The following is a 9199-nucleotide window of genomic DNA, read 5'->3' as shown; positions in this document are numbered from 1 at the left end:
TCCCGCCGAACGTGCTGAGCTGGGAGCCCAGTGTGGGGCTTGGCCTCAGGACCCTGAGATCACGACCTGAGTCGAAACCAAGAGTCGGATGCCTCACCGACTGAGCCACCCAGGTGCCCCCAGTTGACGCGTCTGTTAAAGGACGTGATGAAGGACACAGACGAGCACCCGATGGAGAGGCACATACGGTGAGGTTGGGGAGGGTCGCCCTCCCGGTGTGGACGGTGGACGTGTTCACCAACCTGGAAGCTCCTGAATCCTGTATTTTGGGGATTTTATGGAGGCTTCTTTACACAGGTTATCAATCCTTAACTCCATTTCCAGCCCCCTCCCCTCTCTGGAGGTTGGGGGTGGGGCTCAAAACTCCAAGCTTCTAACTGAGGCGGCTCTTTCTGGTGACCATGCCTCATCCAGGAGCCCCTGCCCCCCAAGAGTCACCTCGTTAGAACAGGAGATGCTCCCAGTTCTCTTATCCCTTAGGAACTCACAAGGATTTTAGGAGCTCTGTGCCAGGAACTGAGGGTCAGAGACCTATACATATATATTTTTTTTTTCTTTTCCTATTATCTCACAAGTATTAAATTAAGTTCCCAATACACTGAATCAGGTTCATCTGATTTGTGAGCTAGTATTTTTTCCACCATGAAATAAATGCTTCATAAAAGAAAGCCAATCAGGGAGATCCTTTACAACCACTAAGTAAAATAGAATTTCAATCTTCTGTATTAAAAAAGAAATCTTCTGTGTTTTGAGTTGGATTATCTCATAATCCATTCTGTTATGGAGTTCTGATATAATTGCTTGGAAATTTCAGCGTATCTTGTAACCCGATGACTCAATACTATCTCGTTGGTTGGGGGGAAGGGCAAGTCCACAACTGGTTGCCAGGCTGCCGAGAACCGAGCTGGGCTTTGTGCCAATTCTGGTGAGTGACCTGGAGGTCACTTCCATGGCCCCAGGCCATGCCGGGTAGCACATGCGTGCTGGGGCACTGGCAGGGACCCTCCTCCCTGATGCATTCATCACCCTCACATCACCAACGCTCATCACTCACGCTCTCAACACCAGCAGAAGGAGCAAGGAGAAATCCGGAGATCATCATAAATCTACGCCCAGATGCCAGGGGGCCGAGAGACAAGAGTCCCATTTTTCTCTGGTGAGCTCTGGCAAGTTACAAGTTTGGCGTGTGTTCCGTACCAAGAAGCAGGATGCTGCGTTCACTTGAAGCAAATTCAAAATGACCTGAACAAAGTGTGCGTTGTTCCCCTCTTCTGTTTGCAGTTTGTAAAGAGTTCGGATGGTCTTCCAAGAGCTGACATGATCTGGCACGGAGCACGCCTGTGATAAAGCCCAGAGTAAAATCGGTAAACCCTGTGAAGGTTTTCTAACCTCTTTTTCTGCTTGCAATTTTCCTTTTAATCTGAATTCCCATAAATGTGACGGTTAGAACAGAAGAGGTAGAGGCCCAGCCATCAGCAGGGAGCCGGTCACTCCGCGGGCTCCAGGGTCTGGGGCCCGAGGGCCGAGGACAAGGGTGCCGGGCTGGAGACTCCCCTCGTCCGGAGCAGGGACCTGCATGAGCGGCTGTGGGAGTGTGGGGACGATCTGAGGACTGCGTGCTCAGTGCTGCGGGTGTGAAGTTTGTTGAAGGACCCTCAGCATGTTTCCATCATTGTCTCATCTGTGTCTGCCTTTTCCCCCAGAGGAGTACTGCCCTTCACGGACACCCAAGCTCGGGGCTCATGGTGTTACTGACTTGGACCAAAATCTTTGTGGATTCAAGCTTTTGCCAATTTCTTTCAGGAGAGGCCCCAAAATTTCCATTAAAAGTTAACTTGTACAGATTTAAAATTACAAAGCCTAACTTGTGACCCATTTTTATGAAGCAGCTCCTCTTTCCTGTTGTTTGATCAGCAAACATTTACTGAGAACCTGCTACGTCCTCTCCAGCAGGAGCAGGGTATGGAGTTCTGTGAGGAAGGGAGACATGGCTCTGATCCTCCTGGAGCATAAGGAAAGCCATGAGAAATTTCCTTTGAAAATAAACATTCACGCCATCAAGAGACAGCCTGCTAAGCACACATGTGTTGTCTATTCTTCCATTACTCACACTGGTGATCTTGGATGCATTCCCTGACATAGATCGACCCCAGTAAAATAAACGATGGAGGGAGTCGTACTTATCTTTGTAGTATTGCATTTAAACATTTCCCATTAAACATGTATTTCTCATATTCAGGTATAATCCACTCAGTCCAGTTTCTCAAGAAAAATCTGTAGAAGGTTTCTGTAACTCAGGATTTGACTGATTCTAGATTATTTAATGAGAACTGCATCCAGCACCGTGAACGTATTGTATGGCCATCTACACTGTGCATATTTAAGTGAGGATTAATGTGTCTGGTGAACTTGGGTTGTTCAGTAACTATAATGGCAGCTGTGGGGAACTCATGGTTTTGATCATTTCAGCCTGGGTTCTTAGTAGAAATTACAGAAAGTTCTTGGCTCCTGTTCACATATTTATTCCAAGTATGGTGTTTATATACTAGCTTGCTAATCAGATTACTTGAGCAGCAGTCTGTCCTTCTTTATAGTTTGCTCTTCAAGATGGTGGCTCTGTCTTGTTTCAGTTTTCTTTTCTTTGGCTTAGTAGCTGGGTCCTTTTGAGTTTTGAGTTCTCTTTGCAGATTTCTCATGTATTTGTGGTTATGGAGATGGCAATTTAAACCCCCTCTGAGGAGAAGATTCACTTTATGTTTAGAGTTGAGGCTCTGAGCATATCCCGCTTGGGTGGCGGCATGAATGCTGTGAGGTTTCCTATAGAACACCATCAGTCCCTCTGACCAACAATGGATAATACACACTAATCATGGTTTCCACCAATGGTCAAGGAACCCTACACATCACACATAGTCCCTTCAGGAACCACTGAAGAGGGAAGGAGAGGGACCGCGTTACACACCAAGTGTATAATTATGAAACTATAGCATCAGAATAACATATGATGCCTTGCTAACCTGTGAATGGAGATAGGGTCATGTTAACAACCAAAACACAAATTTTACTGGAGTTAAGGAATCTTGCAAAGATGCCTGTTTCATAGGAGGTTAGAAACAGTTTGGACCAACCATCATGAAACCACACAATGCCACCATAACTTCTGTGACCATGTTTCAGGGCAAGATTGTGTCTACACCACAGGTTTACCCCTACGTGCTGGAGCTCAGAAGCCCTGGAGATCTAGAGCCTAAGGCAGCTTTGTTGCCAAGTCCTAATGGAAACACCTTCTTCTCTGTTCTGTGTTAGTTACTCTCAGGAAAGTCCCAAAGCCTTGCCATTTGTATCCTAAACTTACGTTAGTGTAAGTGTTAGTGTAAGTGGTGAAGAAGAAACACAAAATTTACTCAGATTGAAGAAACTGAGGACATGTATCCCCTTTACTAGGCTCAAGACCGATTCCATCTTCCTCATAAATCTTGGGATTCGAAAGTTGGGATTAGCAAAGGATAATTGTCCCTCTGTCCAGCTTAAAGTATAATCCAATAGGTCAGTCTCTCCAGGGAACCACCTAGACACTTGCCTTCCCTCCTTCCTCCTGCCACCATGAGTGGCTCCCGCAGATGCTCCGAGGTATGCACCCCCTGTGATGGAGGCAGGTGGACGCACCCCCAGTTGTGCCCTCTGCTTCTCAAGCAGTAGCCTTTTCCTCTCATTTGCCTCATATTCTGCTGGCATTTGGTGTGAAAACGGTGGGTGCCTTCTGTTGGCCCAAGTACTGCTCAAGGCACATAGTGGTTTTTGCCGACTCCATCCTGCTTCGGCTCCTACAGGCCGTATATCCCTGACTTTCTGCCTGTGGTCTCCACCCGGCACCTCGGCTCAGCAAGAACCCACCAGCTATGCCATGGGGCCAGCTCGTCTTGCTGTGGGGGCACATGGCTGCTGGCAGGAGAGGTTGTCTCTCTTGACTGCAGTCTCACAGGCACGTGGCGTCAGAGAGACTTGCGAGTGCCAAGCGAAGCAACCTCCTGTGGAGCAGGGCACACTGCCTTTCACCTGGGCCGGCAGGGCTCTCAAAGCCCCTGACGGGTCCTAAACCATCCACCTCCCCACCCCACTCTGCTTGTTTCCCTAAACTAACACTCACATGTGTCCTCTCCAGCACCGTCTTTCATGACAGAAATCATAATACCTCTGTACCAGGCATGGCATTAGACACTTCAGCTCATTTTCCCCACAACAAATCCTGAGATAGTGAGAGCTGTTATCTTCATGATCTCAATTATACAGTCAAGGAAAAGGGATAGTGAGAAGTTACAGTGCCTGCTTACGATCTCAGACCTAGGGAGTGACATTAACCACCACCCCATCCTGCCCGGCATTCAAACCTCACGAGGACCCTGAGACATGGTCAGTGACGGAGCACACTTCACAGACAGAAGCCTGCCCACCAGTGACAGTGCGGGGATGGGTAGCTCCAGAATCCGTCCTGGAGGCTAGGGGTTGGCACACTGCAGTCTGGGTTTTGTTGTGCTACGACCACACCCCTTTCCTTACGGTCTGTCTATGGCTGCTTTCCAGCTACAGCAGCAGAGTTGAGTAGTTGCAACCCAAACCATATGGCTTACAAAGCCTACAATACATATTCTTGGCCCTTTACAGAAACTTTGCTGACCCCTGTCTAAGCCACCAGATCACACTTCTCCGACCACACACTAAGCCTTGACTGGGGGCAGAAATGGCTTTCTTTACGCTACAGGAAGGCACCTGGGGTCTTCTCTGCACAGTATGCTGTCTTGCTAAAGAGGATGCAGGTACCCCTTTTGCTGGTTTGATAACTGTTGCAGTGATTGGGTTTCTAGGTGGAAGGCCAAGGGGCTAGATTTAAGAGGTATGTTCAAGGCACAGCTCTAATATTTGCAAGCAATCTCTGTCCCAGCTGTCTCCGTCTTCACTCATACAGCCCTCACAAAGGCCGGTGTGAGTGCAAGTGGGCTGGACAAAGGGAAACACATCAGGACAGAGCTTTTGCACCTGGGGATCACCTGCCCCGCTACCTAGACCTGCTCACTGGGACTCAGTCATCATGCCTGGTTTCACTTCCTTTGGTTCATTTGTCTCCCAGGAGGTACTCACACTCTCTTCAAGAGGCTCACCCCATTGCTTTTCTAGATGTGGTCAGTTGTGTCTGAATCCCAAATGACGCCCAATTAGAACTACCATTACACTGCATATGCAAGCACCAGAGGCTTGTTCCAGAGTTCCTGCATCAGTGGGAATGTAGCCCAATCTGTAATCAATACCCACATTCGTCCCTGCCAAAGAGGAGGGGGATAGGAAGTAAGTACAGAGGTTCATGCTTATGTGAAAGGGAGACTGGTGAACCAGATTCCTTGCTGTTAGGTACGCAAGGTTCTTTTGCTTTGGCAAGACCCAGACACAAAATCTGCCATTAACACTGACTCATGAATCATAAAATTATTATTAGGAAAAATAGGGGAGAGGCACAAGCAAATATCCAAATGACAAAAAATAATCTATTCTTGGTTTATTTTCATGTAAAGTTGTATAAATGAAACCATCTGGTTTTCTACATCTTTTAATAGTCTTCTTAGCTTACAGTAAGTTTTTTCAAACTGCAAGTGGACACAGACGACATGTGTCATTACTTAGAACCCAGGCGTGCAAACATCATTAGCATGAAGACTTGAAACGGCATGCTTCATGTGCTCTTTGTAATGCTCTCCAGAACTTGTCGGGGATTCTAAAAATGAATTTTTATTCCCAGAAAATGTGTTATGTTTTAACAAAGGCCACTTATTAACTATTTCTCACTAACAAAGGAGATAAGACAATATCGATCACATACAAATTTATAATTGACTCCATGTAGAACAGACACCCAGTTCTCCCCTCAAGACCCTAAAGCTGTCACCATGGTGCCCCGGAACCCCAGAACACCGAAGATAGAACAGAGCTCACTTGACTAGTCTTCTAGTCTCCTGGCTTTTTCAAGGAAGAATGGCTGCCATTTTTTTTAAGCATGCTGTCATAGTCATGGTACTTAGTTCTTGGAAACTAAACATCAGTACTAAGAAAAATGTTAAGTATGTAAAGTTGGTCCTGAAGTATCAGTGGCCAGCAGCCACATATATGAAGCTGGGGCTTGTCCACCATGATCTCATGGGTTGGCTCTAAAGGATAAATTCTACATTAAAATTTAAACCTCCAAGAGTGTTCCTAAACCAACAGTGCTCCCTGGATCCTAACAAGAGTAAATGCAAATCTTCTTTAAAGGAGAGCATTTCAGGGCGCCTGGGTGGATTAGTCAGTTAGACATCTTCCTTTGGCTCAGGTCATGATCCCAGGGTTCTGGGATTGAGTCCCACATTGGGCTCCCTGCTCAGTGAGGAGTCTGCTTCTCCCTCTACCCCTGCCCCCTGCTTGTGATCTCTCTCTCTCTTGGATAAATAAATAAAATCTTAAAGGAGAGCATTTGGTGTCCTTATGTATTATTAAGTTGAACTACACGTATGAGCTCACAATTAAAACTTACCGAAACTACTAGAAAAAATTACCACCATGAAAGAGAGTCACAGAAACCAAAACAACACTGAGACCAAGGAGAAAAGACTATAAAAAATAAGGAGACATAATTTAAAATATAAAACTTTCAGACATGAAAAATATAATCACTATAATTAAAAACTCCATGATTAGTTAAAAAGAATGATGAGAGATTAGTAAAATGGAAGACTGTTCTGAAGAAATCACACAAGAAGTAGCTGGAGCTAGAGTGAGGTGATAAGTGTGAAAGAAAGTTTAAAAGATATGAAAAACTGACTGAAGAATTCTAATGTATGTCTAAACTGAAGGCAAGGAAAAAGAATTAAAAAATTGGAACAGAAACAATATTTTGGGGGGTGCCTGGGTGGCTCAGTCGGTTAAGCCTCTGCCTTCGGCTCAGGTCATGATCCCGGGGTCCTGGGATCGAGCCCCGAGTTGGGCTTCCTGCTCAGTAGGGAGTCTGCTTCTCCCTTTCCTCCCCGCTCACTCTTAATCTCTGTTGCTATCTCTGTCTGTCTGTCTCTCTCTCTCAAATAAATAAATAAATCTTTAAAAAAGAAATAATATTTTGGTAGAGTTAATAGCTGAATGTATACCAAGTGTGACAACAACAAAAAAGCCCACTACCTCTATTCCAGTAAATGTTCAGAGCACCAAACACAAAGAGAAGATCTTAAATGTGGCTAGAGAGACAAGAGGACATCTTAAATGAAATAATAACTAGACTATCAGAAAACTTCTAAGTAGAAACAAGGAAAATTAGAAGACAGAAGAATAAAATTTTCAAAGTTCCAAAAGAAAAGAAATGTCAACTGAGAATGGTGTGCCTGCCAAAATTAGATTCAAGAACAAGGGCAATATAAAGATCAACACAAAGTCACCTCTGAGTAGAATACTGTTAAAGATAGTGCTAAATGACATACTTCAAAAAGGAAAAATAATCACTGAATGAAAAAAAGGAATAAAGAGAAAAAAGAATGATAATTTATGGGGGAAAATGTTAGCAAACATATGGTAAACATAATAATAATAATAATAATAATAATAATAATAATAATAATAATGTTCCTTGGGGTTAGAGACAATAAAATAAAATAAATAAAAAACTAAAATACACAGAAACAACTGCATATAAATTGGGAAGAGTAAGAGATGTTAAAACATTCTGCCGTTAAGCTTCAGGATTCCTCTTGTGAAGCCTTAAGCTCCAATATTCTTTTTTGTACTGTCTTCTGGTTTTGGTATTAAGATAAGTCTGGCCTTTTAAATATGTTGGGAAGTATCCCTCCCTCTTTTATTTTCTGAAAGAGGTTGTGTACAATTGGTGTTAACTCTTCTCTATTGTTTGGTAGAACTCCAGTGAAATCAACCTGGAGATTTTTCTTTTTGGAGAACTTCTTAGTTACAAATTAAAAGGCTTTAATGGTTATAGTACTATTCAAATGATGTATTTCATCTTTGTTGAGATTTTGTATTTTGTGATTTTCAAGGAATTGGTTCATGTCTTCGAGGTCGTAGAATTTATGAGCATAAATTAGTTGTTACATTCCCTTATTTTCCTTTTAATAGCTGTAAGATCTGCAATGATGGATTTTATTTTATTCCTCATGTTGCTAATTGGTGTCTTCTCTCTTTTCATAAGTCATACTACACAATAAATTTCATTGATTTTTCAAAGAACCAGCTTTTGGTTTCACTGACTTTTTATTGAATTTTTCTTTTCAACTTCATTGATCTCTGTTCCTTCTTATTTCTTTTCACCCACTTGCTTTTGATTTATTTTGTTTTTTCCCCCTAGTTTATTTAAGTAGGAACTTAGATTATTGATTTGAGACCTTTACTATTTTCTTTTTTTTTTTAAAGATTTGTTATTTATTTATTTGACAGAGAGAAACACAGCGAGAGAGGGAACACAAGCAGGGGGAGTGGGAGAGGGAGAAACAGGCTTCCCGCTGAGCAGGGAGCCCGATGTGGGGTTCGATCCCAGGACCCTGGGATCATGACCTGAGCCAAAGGTAGACGCTTAATGACTGAGCCACCCAGGCATCCCACTTTTTACTATTTTCTAATATAAACAATCTGTGGTATACATTTTCCTCTCAGCATTACTTCAGCTGTATCCCACATACTTTTACATGTTGCATATTCATTTCCATTCAGATTGATTGATTGACTTAACTTTTTATTTTATTTTTTTAAATTATTTTTAAGGTTTTTTTTTTTTTTTGAGACTTCCTTTTAGACCCATGGGATATTTAGAAGGCTGTTGTTTAATTTTCTTGTATTTAGAGATTTTCCTGTCAACTTTTAGTTATTGTTTCTAGTTTGCTTCCATTATGCCAGAGAACATGCTCTACTTGATTTCAGTTATTTTCAATTTCTTGAAGCTTCTTTGATGGTCCAGAATATAGTCTATCCTGATGAATATTTCATGGTATTTGTAAAAAAAAATTATATAGTTGTTGGGTGGTGTGTTCTATACATGTCAGTCAGATATTGTTGATTAATTATATTGTTCAGATCTATATATCCTAGCCATTTTTCTATTAGTTGTGTTGCGTAGAGGGGATGTTGGAATCCCCAACTATAACTATGGACCTGCACATTTCTCCTTTCAGCTCTATCAGTTGTT

The 9199-nt window shown here is 42.9% G+C and overlaps 1 long non-coding RNA gene across 1 annotated transcript; it reads left to right on the top strand.

The window, feature by feature from the left end:
* Positions 1 to 1020: 1020 nt before the first annotated feature.
* LOC110583645 lies at positions 1021 to 8455 on the top strand. The gene is made up of 3 exons (XR_002480520.1): positions 1021 to 1156; positions 1282 to 1364; positions 8431 to 8455. It is a non-coding gene; the product is annotated as an uncharacterized LOC110583645 (long non-coding RNA).
* Positions 8456 to 9199: the final 744 nt, after the last annotated feature.

The sequence above is a fragment of the Neomonachus schauinslandi genome, chromosome 8 (assembly GCF_002201575.2).
Source record: "Neomonachus schauinslandi chromosome 8, ASM220157v2, whole genome shotgun sequence".
NCBI lineage: Eukaryota > Metazoa > Chordata > Mammalia > Carnivora > Phocidae > Neomonachus > Neomonachus schauinslandi.
The sequence above is the reverse complement of the archived record's forward strand: the minus strand, read 5'-3'. Positions and strand labels throughout refer to the sequence as shown.